At 38.9% G+C, this 26,237-nt stretch overlaps 1 pseudogene across 1 annotated transcript; it reads right to left on the minus strand.

Annotated features, from left to right (window-relative positions):
• Positions 1 to 15,606: 15,606 nt before the first annotated feature.
• Positions 15,607 to 18,800, minus strand: LOC145138656 (putative ubiquitin-conjugating enzyme E2 26; annotated as a pseudogene). The gene is made up of 8 exons (XR_013721648.1): positions 18,748 to 18,800; positions 18,550 to 18,670; positions 18,379 to 18,474; positions 17,730 to 18,275; positions 17,001 to 17,064; positions 16,766 to 16,905; positions 16,350 to 16,661; positions 15,607 to 16,259 (listed from the first exon to the last, which is right to left on the minus strand). The product of XR_013721648.1 is annotated as a putative ubiquitin-conjugating enzyme E2 26 (transcript).
• Between the last annotated feature and the right edge of the window lie 7,437 nt (positions 18,801 to 26,237).

Consider the following 26,237-nt stretch of genomic DNA (forward strand, 5'->3'; position numbering starts at 1 on the left):
ACACGATTAACCAATCAAGGCGTCGAATCCTGTTGAGCCAGACAACCTTGTCCCCATACAGACTGAATAGGTCTCAGTATAAAAGGCCTCCTCCGCCACCTCAAACAGTAAGTCGTTCTCTCTTAGCTCTCACTATACAATCTCAGTTCAGCCACTGACTTGACCGTCGGAGCGTTTTCCCGGGAGCTCATCCCGGAGAACGGCTGACGGTTTCCTCCTGTTGTGACCTCGCAGGTCTTCCCGGAGCACCCATTACCATCTCGCGGTGATCAGAACTACCATTCGAGGCAGTCCGGAGGACCAGGTCGCATCATTAGTGGATACATGTCGCATCATTAATGAATACATGTAATCATACAGATCTACCAATCTATCATATAACCAACATAACATTAATCCAATATACCAGGATACATAATCCTCTCGGCCGGAATTGGTGCCTTCGACCCATAAGTACAGTGAGGAAAACTCACCTCACAGCCTGAAAGATAGCAGAAACGGATGCTGCTCCAAATGCCAACTCTACAGGTCACCTATAAACAAACAATGACCTAATCTCAAACTACTGCTCAAAATACCCAAAATTTCCTAAAGTCAAACTTGATCAAATTCCTGGTCAAGGTCAAAGTCAAAAAGTCAAAGAGGTCAACACAGACTGAGTACGCCCAACGTACCCAGTCACTATGCTTAGCGTAGTAGGTCCTTAGCCAAAATACGGGGCATTGCCCATTATGCGCAACGTACCTCCAGGTACGCCCAACGTACCCAAACTGACCCTACTTTTCCTCATTAAGAGCTTATTTCATTAATATATCACGTCCAAAGCTCATATCTACTCCCAAATATCATTCTAAGTCATAATTTTTTCATGGCTAGAAGGAGTCCAAAAACCAAAACCCTAACTTAATACATAAAGCAAAGCATCATATCTCTTGCATTGAGGGAAGAAAGGAACCAAGATCACATTGTTATGGTTCCTAGCACTCTAAAACGTCTGATAAGACAACTCTTATGGTTTAGAGTAAGCCATATTCATGACCACCAAGATTATGGGACCAAAATGCATAAAAACATAAGAACTAACAAGATCCAAGGAAAACATTCATCAAGTTTCAAGCTTTATACCTTTAAGGGATGCTTGAGGGTGAGATACTTCTAGATCTAAGTTGCCTTGAGCTTCCAATATGATCTGCCACCTTCTTCATCCTTCACAAGCACAAGAACACACTCTTTTCAAGCTCGAATCACACACCAAAGAATTTGGGTTTGAAAGGGTCGTTTTTGGGAGATGGAGGTTGATGGAGGAAAAGGATTTTGAGAGATAAGGATGTTTAAATAGTGCTCAAACCCTAAAAATTAGGGTTTGCTCACCTGCCACGTATGCCCAGCGTACATATGAGTACGCCCAACGTATATATGAGTACGCCAACATACTCACATGCACATGTAACCCATTTAAATTAGCTAGCCAAGCATACGCCCCAAGTATCCTAAGCGTAATGACTAATTTTGCAACATAATTACACTTTTGGGTCAAAAAGAAAAATACATGATGTCTGGGTGTTACACCAACAGTGTTCAAATGGATAAAGTTTCCAACTTTATCCATTAAGTCATCCCAAAACTCACAAGATCTAGACTTTAAAGTTCAAATTGACCTAAATCAACCACAAAACTTGCATGGCTCAAAGAGTATGCGCATGATAACAACTTTCCAGATCTAAATGGTTCCAATAACAACCCTAAGTGCTTAGACAGATGTAGAGTTTTTCTCAACTCCATGCTCATCACCAAAATGGGACTAAAGTAAAGGACCATTAGCAAGATCTATCAAACTAGAAGGAAAGTTTGGAGCTTTTAACTTACAAAAGTCTAGAAAAGGTGTGAGCTTTATGGATCTACACTTGAAACCACCATCCATGCAACCAAAGAAACCTTTTTGATCTTCAAGCTTCACTAAAATACCCAAATAAGCACCAAAAATGGTTCAAAGAGAGAGGATAAGCTCACAACACTCAAAGGAGGCTAGGGTTTCTGTAACATCCCAAACTTCAGAAGTATGATATAGGGGCTTATGTGTAATTTTAGGAGCCTACTCGGCCAGTAGGTATGCCTACTTGTCGAGTCGGAGCGGGTTTTGGCCACGTGTAAAGTGACCAACTCGCCGAGTCGGCAGCTGGACTCGACTAGTTGGTGCTGGGAAGAGAAAACCCTAATTTTAGGGTTTGCACCCTATTTAAAGGACCTTAAGTCCTTACCTCAGCCCCCTTATCACCCCTTGATGTCCAGAAGCAGCCCTAACCGATCCAAACCCCCGTTTTGAGTTTGTGAAGGAGGGAAAGTGTGTTTTGAAGCAATTCCAAGAAGAAGGCTTGGAGTTTAAGAAGATTTGATCATAGAGGAGCTGGTGGATTCGATCTCTCTGCTTAGTGGCATCAGTCTGAAGGTAACAAGTCGTTACCTTGACCTTGTTACATCTAGATTTATTCATGGATGAGATTTGGGGACATTTAGCATGTTTAGGATCCATTTCAGGTTTTGGGTCTAGATCTGAGGTTGCAACTTCAGATCTAGACTTGTCTTGGTCCATGAAATCATAAAGTATCAACCCTTTACCTTGTTTGTGAGCATTCTTGTCTTGAACCTTCTCCATAGTTTGTATTGAGCCAAAATCACCTTGCATACATGTAAAGTTTTCACCTTTACGTGAGAAGCATGCCCTAGAAGGTTGGTTCTACAAATTGGAACAATTGGTTAGCTCAGAATCACTGGATTATGGATTAGGGCGAAGAGACTCGGCGAGTCGGGCCGCCCGACTCGGCGAGTCATATTAGGGTTACGAGTCTTGAGTTGCGATTCAACTCGGCAAGTCTGGGAGATGACTCGGCGAGTCTTCTGGGGTTTCCCCGACTTTTGGACACGTTTGAACTCGACGAGTTGCCTGGAAACTCGGCGAGTCAACGAGGGTTTCATGACTCTGTGAGTTTTGGAAGAACTCGACGAGTCAGTACAGTGCACTCGTCGATTCAGGTCAACATGGACTGTTGACCTCGGCTGTTGACTTTGACTTTGACCAAGAGTTGACCAGTTTGACTTCCAAGGGTATTCTGGTAATTGAGCACTTATAGATATGGTTCCATCATAGTGTTAGGTGGTGGAGTTCGTGGCTGTGATCGAAGTATTTGATCTTATCTCTTCAGTTCGACACTTGCAAGGTGAGTTATCCTCACTATACTCAAGGGTCTAAGGCACCAAGGCCAGCCCTTTGATTTTTTATTTGAGATAGTTACTATTGTGATATGTTAGCTCGACATCCTGGTAGATAGGATGTGGTTATGCTTAGTGACCTATAGTTTGGTCTGACTGTCTGTATGCTAGTAGGAGAATTCCTGTTATATGTGCACATGATTGAGCAGTAGTGGAGGGTATCCCATCCCGAGGATGATAAGGGCCCTAGTATGTTGTCTTGTAGACTGTTATATGATTATCTGATATAGGTGCACATGTTTGATTGATAGTATGTGGGCAATCCAACCCGATGGTTGTGGGCTGAGAGTATTCCATCCCGAGGATGATTGGACTCATAGTAGGTTGGCATTCCAACCCGATGGTTGAGGGCCTGGGGTATTCCATCCCGATGGATGATTGGACCCATAGTAGTTGTTGTATGTGTAGGTATGTGGGAAATCCAACCCGATGGTTGTGGGCCGAGAGTATTCCATCCCGAGGATGATTGGACTCATAGTAGGTTGGCATTCCAACCCGATGGTTGAGGGCCTGGGGTATTCCATCCCGATGGATGATTGGACCCATAGTAGTTGTTGTATGTGTAGGTATGGGGGCATTCCAACCCGATGGTTGTGGGCCGAGAGTATTCCATCCCGAGGATGATTGGACTCGTAGTATGTTGGCATTCCAACCCGATGGTTGAGGGCCAGGGGTATTCCAACTCGATGGTTGACTGGACCCATAGTATGTTGTTCATTGCGTTATGTGTATGGTTGTGTGTATGGGTATTTTGGGGGTAACTCACTAAGCCTTCGAGCTTACATTTATCGATTATTGTTTCAGGTATAGCAGCTGACCGCGGGAAGGCGAAGGCGTGACCGTACACTTCCTCGATTGATGAATGTGATTTCTAGGAACTCTGATGTTTAAACTATTTTGAAAACTAATTGTAACAAATGAATGGTTTTAAATGATTTAAAAAGTTTTAAATTGGCTCAAATTTTATGGGCGTTACAAGTTGGTATCAGAGCCTTGGTTTGTGTGAATTGGAGGAACATTCGTGTGAATCCAGTCTCAAATCAAGGAAAGATTTTCAAAATGGTTATTAAATAGTTTTCAAAATAAGAAAGGAGGATGCGAAGTGTACGATTAGCCGGAGCCAGTAAGTAGACCCCAAAATACCATACAGTATTTGGTTATGTTATATGTTAGAACAGCATGCTAGTGCTAGGCTAGGGATCTTCAGGAATTGCATGATAGAATTGCCTGATTACATGATGCCTGCTAGCCTAGGGTTTCCTTTATATGAGATTGACATCATTACTGTAGTTGCTCAGTGTATGCATCACGGTTATACATAATTAAGATCTTATAGCCTGAGAATGTTTGGTTTAGCCCTATGTTCTGTTCTTGTATGATTGGGGGCTTAGGGTAGGATCGGATATTCGAAAGTCTATAGGGTCCAGCGTTATGTATGGCTAGCATACACTAGCGCTGCAGGGTTCGTGGAAGTTTCATGGATGGGTGGGTTGCGTGAGGCCGATAGGCCAGTTATGGGATAGTTTAGCATTCCTCTAGGAGTGAGGATTGAGTGCTCACTATGATATATATTAGGTTAGGGTGTTGTGGTGATACTTGAGACAAATATGGGTAGGTGTGGAAGGTAGTATGGGCCCGTACTACTGAAAGCACAGGACCCATACGCATAGCAAGGAAGTCACAACCCCTAGGGTTTGGTAGGGAATTAATTCCCGGTTATTTGTGCGGATTGCCTGATATCTTCCTGTTATATTTCAGAATGGTGGTTACGAGGCGTTTCGTGACTGGATCCAGATCGGGGTCCGGACAGGGTGATCAGGAGGCCCCAGCGGCGCCTGAGATTATCGACCAGGAGGAGTCGGTGTTGACAGAGGATCGGGTCAGGGAGATCATCCGCGAGGAGGTGGTCGAGATTGTCCGAGGTCAGATTCTGGAGTTGTTTGGGACGATTAAGTCCGCTATCATGGAGTACTTTGATGATAGATACGCAACCCTCACTGAGGCGGCTGCCGCCGCAGCCACAACAGTTGTATCGGCGACAGGGTTGGGAGTCGGGCGAGCTTTTCAGTAGTGGGACTTCGATAACACGAAGCCCCTGACATTTGATGGTACTCAGGATCCGATCATATCCATGAGGTGGCTATCCGACGTGGAAGGATGTTTCTTCACATGTTCATGTCCTGCTGATCAGAGGGTGAGGTGTGCTCTGAACCTGTTGAGGCTCGGGGCAAATGATTGGTGGAGGTTGACTACGGGATCATATTCTGACACGCAGCGGGCTGCGGTTACTTGGGATCAGTTCCGGGACATGTTCAGTACTCGTTATGTTCCGCGGGTTGAGCGGGAGAGGCTGGCTCAGGAATTTTTGGAGCTGAGACAGGATTCAGAGTCGGTGACGGAGATCACCAGGATGTTTATGGAGCGGGCGATGTTTTGCCCTGAGTTTGCTTCGGAGCAGGCTCAGATGACCAGGTATCTGAGCATGCTCAAGACGGACATCAGACAGTTCTTGTCCACGCAGAGATGTGATACCTTGTTGGAGCTGTAGGAGGCCGCCAGGTGGCGCGAGTTAGAGATTGAGCTCCAGCTGAGGGAGCAGAGGCAGGCCCCGGTGCAGTCACAGCCTGCGACGAAACGGTTGAGGGCCACTAATTATCGACAGGGAAGTCAGAGGAGTCGCACTTGTGGGAAGTGCGGCAAGATGCATGATGGAGGTTGTCGGTCTTCTTCTGGGTGCCACAAGTATCGCAAGGAGGTTCACATAGCCAGGGACTGCAGACAACAGACTCCAGCTGCCGGAGTCCGACTATGTTATCATTGCGAGCAGGTGGGTCATATGAAGGCCCAATGTCCTCTATTGGCTGCCAGGCCAGTACAGACCCCAAACCAGCCACTTTGAGGCTTACTGACGGGGGTCAGGGTAGAGAAGAGCCTCCAAAGGCTCAAGGGCGTGCCTATCAGCTTATGGCCGAGGAGACCGGGACAGCGCCAGAGGTGACGGCCGGTATGTCTTTTCTCCTATCTTTTGTTCATGATGGTATTATGAGTTCCGTTATTTCTTGCGTGAGTTATTAGGGCATAGGAGATGCTAGGGAGAATTTATTGTTAAGGGATTATAGATGGGTAGGATCCGGTGGTGCATTCAAGAGAATGAGATAGGATAGAGAAATCGCCAGACCAGGACGAGCAGCCATGATTCAGGGATTCAGAAATCATCAGCAGGAACTCGGATTCTTTGAAGTTCGTTGCCTAGGATAGGGACAATTGAGTCGCGTACCAGCTTCGTCGCCGGTAGACAGTAGTTAGTGCTCTAAGTAGGGTAGAATTGGAAATTCTCGGATGCGACGTTTGCTTTGGAAGATTCTGCCTGATGCAGTTTGGATGACGGTTACTAGAGGGGTGCAATGAGGAGGTCCAGTTATGCTGAAGACTCTGTATGTATTGTAGATCTATATGTGGGCTTTGAGTATACTGCTATGCTAATAGCAATCAGTGGGACTGTCTTCAAGTGATGAATATGTTGAGAAAGTGTGATGAAGACTCTGCATGGGTTTATTAGCTATGTGATCAGATTCTGAGTATATGTATGATAGAATGGCAACGTTTTTCCACCAGTGGATAGTGTAAGGTGGGATTTCAACACTGCGGCACTGACTGATGTTGCGAGGTCATGGTTTAGGCCTCCTTGGAAGTGGATGAGGTGAGTATCTCCAGGATGGAGCTTTGGACAAGCAGAAGTGGAGGTAGCGGGGTTGACAGACCCGGAAGCAATCTAGACCTATGCTGAGGACCATGTGAGGGTATTCCAGTCATAGGTCATGGGCGTAGAGATCGTGATATTTATGTTCCCTGTTGTAGCGTGTTTGGGGTAAGCGTATTGTTGAGATTCGGGTGAGCTATACTCGGTTGTGTCGAATCAGAGGAGTTTGAAGCAGATGCAAGGATAGATCCTTGGATTCCAAGTATGGTTGTAGACATGGGTTATGTATGCAATGGTATTCCAATCTAGGGTATTCCATCATGAGGATGACCGGAGCCTATGATTGATTGGACCTGATGTGTTTGGTATTCCAACCCAAGGGTTGATTGGGCCAAACAGGCGTGAGGATACGAGGGTGTACCATCCTAGGGATGACTGGACCCGTCGTAGGCGTACCTGGTATTCCAGCCCGAGGCTGATTGGGCCAGGTATGAGTGTTTATGTGATATAGCTGGTTGTTCATGGGAGTTGTCCGGAAGCTGAAGGATGCATCATCCTATCAGCGCGGAAAGGGACTAGATTCAGGAAGGGGACAGGATGAGTTTCCAATATTGCAAGTTACTCGGGTTATCGCCAGTTTTGGAAAGGGGAAGATATATTAGTTCTATGAGAGAGCCCAATGAATTATAGTAGTATCTAACTTTCGCAAGTCACGAAAGTGTGTTCATGACAGGAAGGTGGAAGTATCATCGGGTGATACTTAGATTGATGTGTGCTAATATTAAGGAGAAGAGGCCGGTGGCATGGCTCAAAGAGTATGCGCATGATACCAACTTTCCAGATCTAAATGGTTCCAATAACAACCCTAAGTGCTTAGACAGATCTAGAGTTTTTCTCAACTCCATGCTCATCACCAAAATTGGACTAAAGTGAAGGACCATTAGCAAGATCTATCCAACTAGAAGGAAAGTTTGGAGCTTTATGGATCTACACTTGAAACCACCATCTATGCAACCAAAGAAACCTTTTTGATCTTCAAGCTTCACTAAAATACCCAAATAAGCACCAACAATGGTTCAAAGAGAGAGGATAAGCTCACAACACTCAAAGGAGGCTAGGGTTTCTGTAACATCAAACTTCAGAAGTATGATTTAGGGGCTTATGTGTAATTTTAGGAGCCTACTCGGCGAGTAGGTATGCCTACTCGTCGAGTCGGAGCGGGTTTTGGCCACGTGTTAAGTGACCAACTTGCCGAGTCGGCCGCTGGACTCGACGAGTTGGTGCTGGGAAGAGAAAACCCTAATTTTAGGGTTTGCACCCTATTTAAAGGACCTTAAGTCCTTACCTCAGCCCCCTTATCACCCCTTGACGTCCAGAAGCAGCCCTAACCGATCCAAACCCCCATTTTGAGTTTGTAAAGGAGGGAAAGTGTGTTTTGAAGCAATTCCAAGAAGAAGGCTTGGAGTTTAAGAAGATTTGATCATAGAGGAGCTGGTGGATTCGATCTCTCTGCTTAGTGGCATCAGTCTGAAGGTAACAAGTCGTTACCTTGACCTTGTTACATCTAGATTTATTCATGGATGAGATTTGGGGCCATTTAGCATGTTTATGATCCATTTCAGGTTTTGGGTCTAGATCTGAGGTTGCAACTTCAGATCTAGACTTGTCTTGGTCCATGAAATCATAAAGTATCAACCCTTTACCTTGTTTGTGAGCATTCTTGTCTTGAACCTTCTCCATAGTTTGTATTGAGCCAAAATCACCTTGCATACATGTAAAGTTTTCACCTTTACGTGAGAAGCATGCCCTAGAAGGTTGGTTCTACAAATTGGAACAATTGGTTAGCTCAGAATCACTGGATTATGGATTAGGGCGAAGAGACTCGGCGAGTCGGGCCGCCCGACTCGGCGAGTCACATTAGGGTTACGAGTCTTGAGTTGTGATTCAACTCGGCAAGTCTGGGAGATGACTCGGCGAGTCTTCTGGGGTTTCCCCGACTTTTGGACACGTTTGAACTCGACGAGTTGCCTGGAAACTCGGCGAGTCAACGAGGGTTTCATGACTCTGTGAGTTTTGGAAGAACTCGACGAGTCAGTAGAGTGCACTCGTCGATTCAGGTCAACATGGACTGTTGACCTCGGCTGTTGACTTTGACTTTGACCAAGAGTTGACCAGTTTGACTTCCAAGGGTATTCTGGTAATTGAGCACTTATAGATATGGTTCCATCATAGTGTTAGGTGGTGGAGTTCGTGGCTGTGATCGGAGGATTTGATCTTATCTCTTCAATTCGGCACTTGCAAGGTGAGTTATCCTCACTATACTCAAGGGTCTAAGGCACCAAGGCCGGCCCTTTGATTTGTTATTTGAGATAGTTACTATTGTGATATGTTAGCTCGGCATCCTGGTAGATAGGATGTGGTTATGCTTAGTGACCTATAGTTTGGTGTGACTGTCTGTATGCTAGTAGGAGATTTCCTGTTATATGTGCACATGATTGAGCAGTAGTGGAGGGTATCCCATCCCGAGGATGATAGGGCCCTAGGATGTTGTCTTGTAGACAGTTATATGATTATCTGATATAGGTGCACATGCTTGATTGATAGTATGTGGGCAATCCAACCCGATGGTTGTGGGCCGAGAGTATTCCATCCCGAGGATGATTGGACTCATAGTAGGTTGGCATTCCAACCCGATGGTTGAGAGCCTGGGGTATTCCATCCCGATGGATGATTGGACCCATAGTAGTTGTTGTATGTGTAGGTATGTGGGCAATCCAACCCAATGGTTGTGGGCCGAGAGTATTCCATCCCGAGGATGATTGGACTCATAGTAGGTTGGCATTCCAACTCGATGGTTGAGGGCCTGGGGTATTCCATCCCGATGTATGATTGGACCCATAGTAGTTGTTGTATGTGTAGGTATGGGGGCATTCCAAACCAATGGTTGTGGGCCAAGAGTATTCCATCCCGAGGATGATTGGACTCGTAGTATGTTGGCATTCCAACTCGATGGTTGAGGGCTAGGGGTATTCCAACCCGATGGTTGACTGGATCCATAGTATGTTGTTCATTGCGTTATGTGTATGGTTGTGTGTATGGGTATTTTGGGGGTAACTCACTAAGCCTTCGAGCTTACATGTATCGATTGTTGTTTCAGGTACAGCGGCTGACCGCGGGAAGATGAAGGCGTGACCGTACACTTCCTCGATTGATGAATGTGATTTCTGGGAACTCTGATGTTTAAACTATTTTGAAAACTAATTGTAATAAATGAATGGTTTTAAATGATTTAAAAAGTTTTAAATTGGCTCAAATTTTATGGGCGTTACAGTTTCACTCAAGGAATGATCTGGGGGTGTTAGAGGTTGAGAATGAACAAACGCTAAGGGTTAATGGCCCTTAAATACCCCTAAAATCCTAAAAAATTGGACAACCCATTGGGTCGGAAGCACTCCACACTTTTGCCGATAATTCCAGATTTTCAGTTTTCAGCTTCGAACAATCATAACTTCTTTGTTCTAAACCCGTTTTCAGTGATCTTTAGATGCATGCGAAGGTATTGACAAGCCCCACAATTATATAAAATTACTTTTGACTTAATCATATAGAACTTAATTCATTAAGACATGCAAAAATTACGTGATATCACTTTTTCCCATTATACCCCTTTTTGGCTCCAATACGCAATCATGGGGCTTAAATCACACGACTAACATTATCAACATCTAATAAGGTCCAAACTTTATCCTTTGAATTCCTAGACCTGCTCTTGACTAAATTAAAGTCTGTCATTCCAAAAAGTAGGGATGATCGTTAGAACCGACGGAACCGGAACCAAACCGGAACCGGAATTGGTAATAAGGTCCGGTTACCGGTTCTCCATTTTTATGAAAACCAGTCCCGGTTGTAAAAACTGGAACCGATTTGACATTTTTCCCATTTTTAAAATGTGCATAACTCACTCATATTAAGTCAGAATTATTTGATTTTTTTCCAACATGTAATTTGTAGTTTGTAATTCGTTTTTTACTTTATAAACATATGTTTTGGTTAGATATTGAATCAGATACATGCCCCAAAAGAAAGAATATCGATGCTGTGTTTTTTCTATTTCAACATTTTTTTTTGTTTTTTTGAATCTGTCCCATTTTTTAAATGCATATGTTTTGGAGTTTGTACTTTATTTTAGACTATAAAAACACATATTTTGGTTAGATATTCAATCAGTTATAGACCCCAGAAGACAGCATATCAATGCTGCGTTTTTTCTGTTTCAACATTTTTTTTGGAATCTGTCTCGCTTTTAAAATGTGCATAACTCACACATATGAAGTCGTAATTACTTGATTCTTTTTTCATCATCTAATTTCGTGTTTGTACTTCAGTTTAGAATGTAAAAAGTCATAATTTGGTAAAATATTGAATCATTTACAAACTCCGGAAGATAACATATCATCTATAGTATTTCAACCGATTCGAGTTTGAAAAATAACCGAAAAACCGGGACCGGAACCGGCGCTAGAACCGACGGTCCGGTTCCCGATTCTTATAATAGAAAAACTGATTCCGGTTCCGAACCGGTCCGGTTCTAAAGCTCATCCCTACCAAAAAGAAACTTCCTGAAACCGGATGTTACATATTTTTGACAAAGGCCTCTTGATTATTAGGCATAAACAAACAAGAAATCTTAGTTAGGGTAATTCCGTTCAAAAGTGACAAAATTAAAGGCTTTTCATGTCAAAAGCCCTAATCATAATGGTTCATAGTTTGAAATATATGCTTCCAAAATTGATGACAACTAATTAGTATAAAGGAATAACAATTTTTTTAAACCACAAAATATACTAGTCCTTCATTACTTCTTTTGATAAAGTACAATACTCCTTAACAATTTTTATTTGTCATTGCCAACCTTCAAAAGAACTAAGAAATCGATTAATCTTTTTGATCATCTATCGTCAAACTTATGGAAACAAATTTCGAGGATCTTTGTATCATTCATCATCGGATTAACCCATTGGGTTGATTAGCTTCAGTAATTTATTATAATGAAAATAAGATTTAATAACCTTGGTTGCTGCCACATCAACTAAATATTTTAATCATCAACTACACATTTTAATCATGACTCTCTTTGCTGATAGAAACAACAGAAAGGTAAATTTGTTTGAGATCAAGTGGATATGGGTTTTTCTTGATTTTGCTAAATGATTATGATGTTTTGGGATGAAACTTTTGATTCCTGCACTGTCGCCACTACCAATCACCGATAAAACACAATATATCCCCACTTTTTATGATAGAATGCAACTTTAACCTATGATTAAAGATGTCATGGTGTGTAATCGATTTTGGTTTGAAGCTCGATTTCTAGATGGGTGGATGTGGAAACCGGAAGATTTTATATGCCCAACATTCATTATAGAATAATATTGATAATGACAGATGATCCTATAAGGTCACACCTTATAGCAAGTTACTACTAATTGATTATTTATTAGTATAATTTGATTATTAGTATATATAATCAACACTTGTATTTAATTGGAAAAACTTTATTTTATGAAAATAATATTTTCCAACATATTGAGAATTACTGTTTCTAGGAAATAATAATAAAAGAGAACAAAAAAAACTAACTTAATATCATATGGTATGAATTTAAATGTTATCTATAACCTTTTGGACACTTAGAGTAATCATCTAGTTGATATATAACTATCTAGTTGGAAGAAAAAGCAAAAATTACAAAACATCATCATTCTTCCCTCTCCTAGATGTGGCTTTTAAGAGATGAGGGACATGGTTTGTTGCATTGTTTATTCTAATACCCATGTTTGTCCTTTTAATCGATGCTTTTTCTAGTAGATGGTATGGTCTATTGGTAATAAGGTTCTAGTATTTAAAGAAGAGTAAGTAACCAAAAACTATAAGTTTTTTTATCACTTTTTCTCTCTTATTTTGGCTGGAAATTTCGTAGTTCTCTCACCCTCCCATCTCCTACTATGTCTTGCAATTTGGTGCTAGATTAAAGGCTCTTAGTTGCTTCTCATTTGAATGTATTTTTGGTATTTACTTTTAAGTATTAAGAAGACCTAACATACAAGTGAAGACTAACATCTTTGGAGGTATTTCCTTGCTTGGTGGATATCTCTAGAGAACTTCTATTTTGAAGTTTCATGCCACACTTCATCAACTTTTAATCTCCCATGACAATCAAAGTCTTCAATGGTTGTAACACTTAACTGTCTATGGTTTTTTTTTAATCTTCCTAAGCTTTGCAAAATGATCATTGGTTGGTAAAATGGTTTTTAGTTTATTTAAATCTAAAAATGCTTCCGTTGCCAATTTAAGATCTTCAATCCCAATTTTCATCAATCATTGTTAGGGATGTTTGGGATTGATTTTCAAAATAACTTATTGACTTATCAGCTTTTTAAAAAGTCAATAAGTCTAAAAAGTGTTTGGCTATTGCATAAGTGATTTTGAATGTGACTTTTTGACATGATTTTAAATGGTATTTCCAAAAGTTAGGGATCCCGGTTTTTTGAAGTGCTTATGGCCTTTTAAACTAAAAATGACAATAACACCCTTAATGATCTCTCTAGCTTTTTTTTCTTTTCTCCTTTCTTTCCATACCCTTTTTAGTCATTTTATAATTATAAAGTTGTTTGTCATCACAAAAGTTGCTCCAAACACTTTTTTAAAAACTCATATTGTCACCACCATAAGTCAATAAACACTTTTGCTCAAAAATACATTTGGATATTGTTGTTAGTTATATTCAATATCACAGTCGTCGGTCTATTGATTTTGAAAGCCTTAGGCGAAAAGTAAAAATGGGCCCTAGATATGATTATTTATATAGATAAGTTGATATTTGTTATAAAATTAATCAAACAAAAATTGTCAATGATTCTATCAGTAATTTGTCACTAGTCTAACTTTTGTTCTTGGCTCACCCTCATCACCATCTTCAGCATAAAACTAATAAAGCGCGTGTAATATTTTGTAAGTTGAGTTACATGGTGCATAACTACAAAATGTATATATTGTCTCTTTCAAAAAAAAAAACTACAAAATGTATATGGTGTTATAAGAATTACATCTTCAAGCAACGAAGTTAGGATAAGTTCAACGAGCGACTCCTTTTAATCAAAATTTAAGGAATATGTCTTTGGTGGTTGGACCTTCAACAAATTCAAAAGTTGTGTGTGTGATACAGGGTCTACTGCATAAACAACATGAGCAGAAACTCCAAGCCTCTTATAAATCATGAAAAAAAAATCAAGACTCTATGTTGGCACTGGTGTTTCCCTTCGGCTAAAGTTGCATTTAGTTCTACTTTTCATAACCACTAAAAATGAAGTCATAATTCATCAATATTAAGGACAAAGGAAACATGTTTAACTCCATAAAAAGCATTACCATAACCAAAATGTGCATAAATTTAAAACAAAAAAGAACTTACCGATATGATGAGGACTTCTATCAGAACCATGTCAGATTGATCCACCTTTCATCCTCCTGGTCAAAAATACAGTAAATATTTCAAGCACAACTATGTTTATCGAAGACATTCAGAATTTAATCTAATTAAATATTTTAAGTGTGTACCTCCGAAATAAATATGGTTATCTCAAGGAAACTTGTAGAAACAATGTGAAGCAAACTCAAAGTAAAACTACACTCCAAATTCATGTGGACATTTTATCAAAATGGTTGTTATGCACATTCAAATCTTTTAAACCAACTTAATCAATTCCATGAACACATATTTTTTGGTTAAAATTGAAGCCTTAAAAAAGATAAGTACAAACTTACCGATTAGCAAAAGATAGAGAACAAGGTGAGCAGTGGTGGCTGTAGATAGAATTGACATTGACAAAAGATAACCAAATCAGCCATGGGTGAACATAAAATCAAACCACATGTTTCCAAGGAGAATTAGGATTGAATCCAATACATCAAACAAAGTCTACAACATAGTTTGTTCCTCCTAATATTCCCAGCAGTGTAGCTATCAAATTATAAAAAAAAATGCTGAATCGGTTCCTGATTTCTTGGGTAATCAAATAAGAAAGGTAGAATTCAAATTGCAAATTCTCTCATATCACTAATTAAGTGGCTGATTTTTAGGGTTGAACATGGAAAGTTTATATCTAATACAATTTCTATGCAATCCTCCCTAATAAATATATATATCCTCATCCCTAATAAATAAAGAACTTTTTGCCACATGTCACATTCTCATTGATTTGGCCACATGTCATTTTGTGGTTATTTTCAATTAACTTTTTTCCACATGGAATTTTGTTGTTTTTTTTCATTTTATTAATTTCCATATAATATTTAAATGTAATAATTACAATAAATGTAATAATAAATTCATATCAATTTCATTAATTGACTTACTTCTAATATCAAATTTTCTAAATTAAAGTTTCATTAGTTTCCTTTCTTTATTTATCTAAATTATTTGTTTAATTTAAAAAAAAACAAACAATTTAATTTTGATAATTCAATATTCTTCTATTTTTTTTTATAAATTCAAACTTCTCAAATGTTTAGAATTTCATATTTTTTTTCTTTAAAATGAACACATGTAATACATGGGAATAAAATCCGAAAACCTAAAACATCCAAATCCAAAATCCAAAATAAGAAAATAATATCTTAGTCCTATCAAAATCCCATATCTTTTCTTTCACCAATAATGATTCCTAGTTCATCTTAACAAAGGAAAAGAAGGGAAATGGATGGAAGTGAGAAGAAAGTAAAAGATTTTTGTGTAGGTGAGTTTCATTAAAGGATGAAAGTGGAAGGAAGTGAAATGATCACTTTTCCTCCTAAATTTCCTTCGAATTTGGAGAGAAATGAACAAAATATTTAATTTTCCTTTTACTTCTCTCCAACTTGGAAACACAATACACAAATTTCTTTTCCTTTCTTTTCTCTCCTTACTTTTTTTTTTTTTTTCTTGGCGAAAATTCGGGAACCAGTAGAAGGTGCAGTGCATGGGATGGAAGGATTTCCTTTTCACTTAACCAAATAAACTCCTCAGCTTCTTTAGCTCCAATGCTTTTAAAAGCAGCCACAAGCGTCTTAACATACGCAACCACGTTACCTTTGAATTTATCCGAACAGCTGACGTCATTATTACCCTCATCCACATCCTGTACACCTCCCCTCACAAGACACCCAACTTGCACACCTTCTGTATACGCCTTACACGCCATCAAAATATCACGCACGCGCTTTCCAAATGCCCACTCACCAAATCCTCAAAGTTCTACACCATCCAACAAACCCAATATTAACCAACATGCAACGTACTATTAAAAGAAAAAAAATGTGAAAATGAATTTTTTTTTTACATTACCTTGGGTGGTTTTTTCATGGTATACACCATGGTTTTGAGTGATAGGATAAGAGTGGATTCATTGTATTGTATGGAACTTTTTTCCCCATACACGGACCCACTTGTTTTTGCATATACAGGTTCATTGAAGTAAGGCTTTGCGTTGAGGATGAGACCCTGTATAGACACAAGGACTTGGAGCATGGTTGAGGTCCCAGGGATCCACATCTCCTTTTTGCCACCATCCCATGTGTTCAAAAGGCTCAAGCAGACGTAACCACAATCGTAGAGATTCGGATTGATATGAAGGCCACCAGAGTGATAATGCACAAGCTGAAATAAATAATCATTCAAATCTATCAACATCAATCACATAACATATATAATATATATGGCATTAAGAATTGAAGAAGAAGACAAGACAAGACAAGACATACAGGTGGGGTGTTAGGATAGCTGCTTGGAAAGCAGACATCGAAGAAGAAGAGGCCATCATGATATGGGATACCCTCTGCTCCAATAATTACAGCTCTTAAAAGATCCATCCTTGATTCATATGCCCTAACAAATATTGTGTCTGTATACAACAAAGCATCTCTTCTATTCATTTCAACTTCTAATAAATTAATCAATTTCGATTTGTGAGACATACATACATATATACGTACATACCAGGCAAGTCTTTATCAAGAATCCTCCACTCATCGTGTATCTTTTTAGCCCAATTTTTCGATGGCTGAAACACATATCACATATATGCGTATGAAAATAAAACAAACAGCATATTAAGTATATTAAATCCAATAAAGGGGTTGTTTCTTTTTGACTTAATCAATAGGCTAAGCAATTAGTCTGGACAGCTATATATCGTTGTTTCTTCTTTGAGCTAATCTTGAAAGAACGACTTAGGGTTTGGGATTTGCTTATTTAAAAACTTATGCTTTTTTGTAAAATTACTTATTAGCTTATGCGGTATCAAAACGAATTTTAGGAAAAAGTGTTTGGATATGGTTTCCATATATACTAAGCACATTTAAATAAGATAGAAGAAAACAACTTATTAAACACTTCTTACCTAAGTCAATAAGCAACTTTGATTTATTTTCATCCACACAATCAAAACTGCTTATTAAAAGTACCAAACTACAATAATGTATTCAGACACTAACCCTTAACCTATTTGCCATTTTTTTTTCCTTTCAACTCCTCTCACGTTAAAATTGATTAATATTGTCAAATTTGTTTTTTGGAATGTAAGGGTAAAATATTCATTCAGTCTCTTTTAAGTCAAATTATACAGTCTAAAAAAAAGAAGAGCTTATGTATGCAAAACTCTTATCCAATAGATATAGTTACCCATACAGGACTTTAATGGAAAAAAATCCCCAAAATCACACTTACTCGATTCGTTCGTGAACTCTTTGTTGCATAATAATGATCAGAAAAGTCAACGACCGTATCAAACTTCTTGAAGCTCTCATATCTTTTGATAACATCTTCATTATCAACAACCTTTGTCATGCTAGAAGAACTTCCAGTTAAACTTGAACTCCTAGGGTTATTGAAGGGCACATTTTCATTTTGGTGTTGGATTTTTTGTGGGGTCTTAAGAAATGAAAGATTCTTTGAACTGTTATTTGCATGTAGACCAGAATAACTAGAAGAAGCCTGATCATGTTTAGATGAATTCTTTTCCATTGGGAAGTTATCTGGAAACCAGGGAATTTGAGCTTCGATATGAGTAGGTGTATCCATACTATCAAAATGGGATTGCAATTGCAAAGCCAAATCCATGGAATCATCATCCTCGAAAGCATAATCATCTAAATCAAAAAAGTTTTCTGCTACAAAGCTCTTTGAAGAATGGCTGGGCCCCACTGAATCCATTTGCACACCACTGTGCCTTGAACCTTGTTCTGCATTACTATTACTAGGAACCAAAGATGACTATAGAAGAAGATGCAAAAATACAAGTAAGGAGAATACTATATCATATATATTTCAAAAGGTCAAGAATCGTAATAAATTGGGAATCAAGAACTTATTATACCTTCATCTTTTTGTTCGATCGCACCTTCCCTTCCATGAATACTACATCATTGCGGTCTTCATCAATGTCAACGTCAATTATTTCATGATAAGCAACCTGACAAATTAATGATGAGATATGAACAAGTTTGATGAAACCAAGAAACCGGCATTGATGATACGAGTTATGTACCTTCTTTTGTTTAAGCGCCTTGGCCTTTGATTTCGAAGTCTTATTACCGGAAGGAGGATAAATTTCTATCCCTTCGGGTTCCATATACGCAGATTTACTACTCCCCGGAAACTCTCTTTTACTAGAAAACAGAATTTACAAATATCAATACACAGAGATAACTCAATAACAAGAACTGATATGATCAGGATGTTTTACTTGGATTTCGGAGGGTTGTATCTCTCCATATCGGACGATTCCATTATTCGCAATTATCAACAGTAAAACAGAGGATAATGGGGGAACTATCGATCCCCACAAAATCCTATTTTCCTGGGCTTTCCCACTCCGATCAACAATGCTGTTTTTTTTTTGTACACCTTTCGGTTTGTAGCCTTGCGGGCTTCCCAACCTTCTTATCAGCCCATATCATTAGTTTAGTTGTTACTTCCACGACATAAAGTACCAAAATAAAACTGTTAGGTATGTTAAATCATAAATGGAAAAAGTAATATATATCTAATGTCCGTTCTTGTATATTATACTTGTTTTATTCTGGTGATTATTAGGAACAACTCATTACTCAATGAGCACATTACCGGTATCTTATGAGCATCTTTCGATGACGCGTGGAAAGATTCCGCACTGTTTGATTTCATAAGATTATTGCAAAGACCCAGATATTTTGATCCATTTCTTTTAAGTACTTCCATTCGGCGTGTTTGTTATGATGTACCGCTTCCATGTAGTACTCAAAATCTTCCACTCTATAAGCTATTGCAGCCTTCCTGAACAAAGTTTTTGTTGTCACATTTTTGTTGTACTTGGCTACTATGTTTGGCAAAAGATGAGAACCACAAACACCATGATACACATTCAGGAATATATTAGCAATGGACATGACAATGGATGACGCCCTATCAGAAATGAATGTTAATGGTTGTAAGTCGCCGATACAATAATGTAGTTTTTTTTGTACGAACCATGACTACGACTCTGTGCACCCCGATCACTCTTGGCTATTCTATATGAAACTGACATAATTTGGTTGTTTTTGTCCATTGCAAACACCAACAACATGGTACCCTTGAATTCACCTTTAAGGTGGGCCCCGTCTATCATGAGGCACGCCGACAGATGTTGCGAAATGCCCGTAGGTAGACCATAATAAAAAAAAGTTAACAAAACACACAAATTATAACTATATAAATATTGAAATTAATCAAAATAGACCAAAACAAGAATTATAACTATTATCATGCAACCAATGGAGAGAAACAAGAACTCAAAAGGGTTTTCATCATCAATCTTAATGTATGTCGCTTTACCATGCTTATTCTTATATAGGTTGTAATAGTGTACTATATGGGGAGTTTAGGAAATGAGCTTGCTTGAGAGCCCCTCAGAAAGATTAAACGTGAATTGTTTTGCTCGCCATACTTATTTGTAGGAAACGTGGATGTTGTACCTCAAATTGAAATCTAAACAATAAATAACTACATACCATGAATCAGGTAAATGAGAGAGAGAGAGAGAGAGTAGAAACATAAGACGAAATCTCAGACCCTTAAATTTAAACTTGATGTGCACTGATTGGTCCATAGTCTTCTTCCTCTTCGTCAATTCCCAGGGCTCACATAATTGGAACGAGGTGCATCACCACAGTATGAGACCATAAGAGGTGGTGAGGGTCGAAGACAAAAGAGGGGTGATATCAGAGACGATGAGGGGCAAAGACAAAGGATGGGTGATATGAGAGAACAGATGGAAACAATTGTAGGAGAAGAAAGCAAGGTTTAAATTTTTTTGGGGATTTCCTTTTCCCTCTATGTACTCACATTTCCTTAAAAAAATTGTAAAACGACGACAACTTTTAGGACAAGAAAAGATGCGTGTCGTAAATCTTTTAAATTTTATAAGAGATGGCATTTTTTACGACACCCACTTTTGTATTTCATAAATTCAATGTGTGTCATAGTTCACATTTTATTAAAGGCCTGCTTTCTAGTAGTGAAAAATGATTGGTTGGGAATGATTTTCACGTTCTCAACCATTTTATTTCTATTTCAGTTAAACTTACCTCTCTCTCTCTCTCTCTCTCTCTCTCTCTCTCTCTCTCTCTCTCTCTCTCTCTCTCTCTCTCTCTCTCTCTCTCTCTCTCTCTCTCTCTCTCTCTCTCTCTCTCTCTCTCTCTCTCTCTCTCTGTGTGTGTGTGTGTGTGTGTGTGTGTGCATATATATATATATATATATATATATATATATATATATATATATATATATATATATATATATATATATATATATATATAGACACACACACACGAAGGTTAAACCGAGAGCACTCAAAAGGTTGGCAACACAAAAACCGTTTTGGACCAATCAATATATAAATGCGTATTAGTAATTATTCATCTTAATTAAATTATAAAAAAATAAATTTAGTTAATACTTTCCTAGACTTAAGGGATTTTGATTAAAAGTTACCTAAAAATATATAATTGATTTTTTATTAATAAAAGATTAAAAAATATTTTTTTCTGTTTTTCTTTCAAATTAATTTTTTTAACCACATGATCCAAACGTGTCACAATTAGCATTTTGCTAGGAAATTCTATTCTCATGAAAACATTCATCTAGTGTAATGATATGTACTCTAAATGAATATCATGCTCTATGTTCACTCAATACATCACTTATAGTCAATTATGTGTTGAAAACCCTAGAAATCCCAGCTCAAGCTAATATGGACTAGGATCCTCTTATTGGGCCTAATGGACCAATAAACTTTCAATTTAACTATTTTGGGCTAAGGAATTCTATGTGGGCTATAATTGAGCCCACATTCATGAAAATAAAACATTTTGGGCCATGTTGGGCCATAACTAATTTTATTAGCCCTAATGGGCCATAAACCCAAACTCTTTCATCTTATTGGGTTGTGAACCCTCATAAGGGCCCAATGAGCCGAGAACCATCCATTTGGGCCTCATAATATCGAAATCAAGCATGAAAGGCCTAAACTACTTCTCCTTTCTTCTCTTCTTTCTCTCCCTCGGCCCAACAACAATAAAAAAAGAGACAACATAACAAAAGATGATTTGTGAGTTGCCACCTCCTTATTGTCTAGAGGTAATCCAAGCATCCAAGCCCATGTATCTAGGTTAAATTCCTTAAACCCCCATGTAATGCCCAACTTATCCTCTTCCCTTCCTCCTTAAAAATCCTCGGCCCAACATCATCACCATCTTTTCTCATTCAAACTTCTTCAAGCATTTTCTTTAGCATAAGAAGTTCCCTCCTACATTCTTCAAAAATCGTGTGTGTGCATGAATGAGTACTCAAGAAACTCTTCAACAAGATCACCTCTAGGTAAGTTGTTATCACCATCAAATGATTTGTTTCCATTTCATGCAAGGATTCTCACTCATAAACACACTATTTCGTGATCTAGCTTCCTAGGACCATCAAAGTTTCGAAACTCCTTCTAAAGAAGCACTCAAGGCTGAAAATCACATCATCTTCTTCCATCTCTTCATCAAACCAAGAACAACAACCCAAAGTGAGTTCATACCCCTTATTTTTTATTTTTACTTTGTTTTGGGGGAGAATACAAGTTGTGTTGTGTAGATCTATATGTGTATGCATGAATATGTGTGTTTTTCATGATTTATTTGGTGGTTATGTGTTATTTACTTAATAAATCTAAAAATATGTTAAGAATATTAAGTTTATCACTTGGATCTACATGAAAACCTTGAGAAAAGTATGTGTTATCAAATATAATACATGTGAACTAGTAGATCTGGGATTTATACACTTAAAATAGTAAAAATGAGTGTTGTGTTCCAAGATCTATAAACTAAACTCAAAAATCAGCCTTTCACATGAAAGTTTTGGCCCAATCTCGAACTGTTTTGACCACCTAAATGATAATATTTTTCAAAACTGTTTTACATGCAAAAAGCTCAGGTTTCTACCTTTAAAATGACTACTCTCATGTTTTCATACGATTTTTCTACAATTTTTGGCGAATTTTACAAAACTACCTATAAGATTTGAAATAATTTCGGACCAGCCTGTGAAGGTGAGCAATTTCACACTTGTTAGAAGCCATTAAAAATTATGAGAAAAATTGTGAACAAATTAGACAAAATTTCCAAACTTGCAGAATTTACGGATCCAAATTTCGACTTACGATGATTTTTCTACAAATTTTCCAACAACTAGGTCAGAAAAGCCCAAAACCAGAAAAATGTGTGTTTTCACAAAATCAAGCCAAAAATGATATTTTTGACAAAAATGGGTTTAAAATGTTATTTTTACCACAAACTAGTCATCAACACAAGTTTTGAACAAAATGGAGACTAAAGTGTTATTCTTCCAAAAATTGGGCCTTAATTGTAAATTTTTGGCTTATTGGGCCAAGAACGTCATTTTTACAAAAAGTGGGCTTTTATGCTATTTTAGTGAATACTTGAACCAAAACCAATGATAAACTAACAAACGAATTAGTTTGATCATTTTCTCGGTTATTGGGCCTTAGTGGCCCATTTATATGTTTGATAGGTCTTGTATACTATTTATATGTTTATTGGGCCTCATTGACCCATTAACATGTGCGACGGACCTTGGATACTATTTGTGTGCTATTTGGGCATGTAAATACCTTACATGTGAAATGGGCCTTAGTTGTCCTTTCATATATATTTCCGGCCCATGTTATATAATCTCATTCCAATTGGGCATTGAAGTGATTTACATGTTAGGCGATGCCTTAGTGGTTCACTTACATGGTTCATTGGGCCTGGAATGAGTTTATACTTTTTTTCGCGTAAATTCGATTAAGGATCTAGTGAGTTTTGTCGGTTGGCACCTATTAAGTGTACGATCGTAGCCTGTAGTTATAACCAGAATCTCTTGGAGGGAGAGCGGGGATTTGTGTATAGATCTATACGGGGATGACACCCCACACCTGAGCTGTTCGCTACAGTTAGACTAACTCAGTCTAGGGTGACGAAAACCTTATAATCAAAACCGGCGTCCAACAACGCCAAGACAGACGAAATTGTCATTATTTAGTATGGTTATGACGACTCACTTAGAGGAATTAACGTTATGAAGTTTACGGAAGACCATTCTCTTTTCTCTTGGATTACTTGGAAACATACTTTCACTGGTACTCAACCTCGGGGATTGGTATGGCAGCATTCTCTTGTACATGCAACATCGGATTGTCTGGAGACATTCTTTTTATACTCCCTTTACATTCTCTCTACATTCTCTTTAGCCTTTTATTCAAAGAAACAATAACATACATGCATTAATACAAGATCTGACACAAACATACTAAACAGTTTTCAGAAAATATAGGATTTTCTGGTGGTTTCAAAGTTATACAAATCATTTTCACAAACATGCTTATGAACTCACCAACATTTTTATGTTGACCGTTTTCAAAATAACTTGTATTCTCAGGAAATCGTTGAAACAGGATGAGCGAAACAAACTAATGGATATTTTGTTATATTTTGTTTCATCATAATCTGACTATTTTGGCATGTAATATTCAAATACAATACTCGATGTAAACAATGAACGTTGTTATATTACATGTGTGATGATGATGATGTTATGTTTCAATTATATACTCTGTAATGATACTACAATGTTGAAAGTCACATCAAGCCCCCGGACGTTTCCGCCGTCTGGTTCGGGGGTATGATAGATTGGTATCAGAGCATTGTTTATAGTGAACTAGCATATCTAATCATACAGGATATGCAACTATAAATACAATGGGACTAAACAACTCTGAACATAATAATTAAAATACATACCTATGTGTGCATTTTAGAATAATAACACAACAAGAACAGTAAAAGTCTTTGGAGGATTTGAACATCGCTATTAAACTCGGGCAGTTATGTAGTCGTATTTGGAGGTGAATGTAGCCTGATCAACTACATTCATTCAAAATACGACCTACATGTGTTCGGGAGTAATTGTGATGGACAATGAATCAAAAACTTACCACCTAATTATCCAAAGGGCTTATAGAACCAAACCTAAACAAAATTAAAATACTATAGGAGTATTTGGTGTGCTATTTGTTTCTAGTATTTATACAACTTCGTGCAGACACTATGGTCGGGTACCATTAGCCAGGAGACCCCTATCTCTCTAGTCAGGGGAAGGCAGAGTGGATGACCCAGAGGAAGACCCAGAAGGAGACTCGGAGGAAGAACCAAAGTAGGAACATGAAGTAGAACTTGCAGATGGACCCGCCGAGCCAGTGGTGGACCTCGAAGAGGAAGAGCTCGAGGGCAATGACTCGAATGTAAAGTATGAGGTCATCAATCCTCCATACGTGGCCAGAGTACCGACTTATCGTATGGGCCCCAATAGCCCCACGCCCCATAAGCACACGATATTGGAGATGGAGTCGCCAACAGGGGATGCAACCGCCCTACGGTAGGAACCGAGGTCTCTTCGATCTTAGTCATAGAGGACCAGCTGACCGGGCCCTCCCAGTCATGGTCCGGCGCACCCGAGACGTTGGCAACCAAACTCAAGACACCCACAATCAAAAGGACCAAATGCGGGCTGCTGTTGAGAGAACTGAGAGACAAACTGAGGAAGTGATCGGGACTCCCAAACGAGGCAGTTAGTTCGGGAGGCACGACTACGAGACACCGAGCGACAAGTAGCTCATCTTCAGGGTGCATCCACTTCATCAGAACCACCACCAGACACTTTCCGCCACGATTAGGATCAACTTTCCCCCCCACTACCATTCGTTATGATTCTCTTTCGCATGCTAAGATGGTATTTACTAATGAGGCAATTATGTGTTTTCCTTATTTCATGTTATTGCACGAATTCACTTATATGCACAACCGAAGCCCTGAAACCGCTAGATACTCAAGGATCTCGAAACCAAAATAATCTATGAACTCTAGGGATAGACTTAATATTCATGCCAAATCCACAACTACCTACTACCATAAATACATCATAGGGATGTAGATGGAAACAATTAGAATCATACGACAAGACGCGAAATTTATAAAGTACAACCAGGAATGACGATCACTACTTACGATCTGGCTTATCATCATGCAGCAGAAAAATGTCATCCCACAGAAATAACAAGCACACCCACGAGACACCGCTCCTGTAGATGGACTCTGCTACATTCCAAGCTGCTGTAACAGCAGCAGTAACCGCTGCCATGACACAACTCAACGCAAACAACACCAATAGAGGTGGAAACAGTATCGACAACTCCAGCTGAAGGAACGAACACAGAAACCAACAAGTGACAGCTTATCAAGGCACACTAAACCCCAAGCTTAAGAGCAGGAAGCGAAAGTCTGGAAGTAAGAGAAAGAGACAGCCAACTCAAGGGTTCTCAAAGAAGCAACATGTTGTTGCTGTTCATGCGACCATGACCCCTATTACACCAACATCAACGAGACCATATGCTAGAATCCTTCCAAAATGCAACCCGTGCAATTTCCATCATAAGGGAGCCTGCCGGGAGCTGCATTGTAAGAAATGCAACCGCAAGAGTCACACCACCAAATACTGTAGAACTTATCCACGACAGAATTGTCACACCACCAAGAGTCACACCACCAAATACAACCGCAACAACCTTAACAACAACACCAATGATGAGACCAGCCACACTTGCTATGGGTGTGG

Source organism: Lactuca virosa, chromosome 9, assembly GCF_052849685.1.
Source record: "Lactuca virosa cultivar CGN04683 chromosome 9, Lactuca_virosa_CGN04683_v6, whole genome shotgun sequence".
NCBI classification, from domain to species: Eukaryota; Viridiplantae; Streptophyta; class Magnoliopsida; order Asterales; family Asteraceae; genus Lactuca; species Lactuca virosa.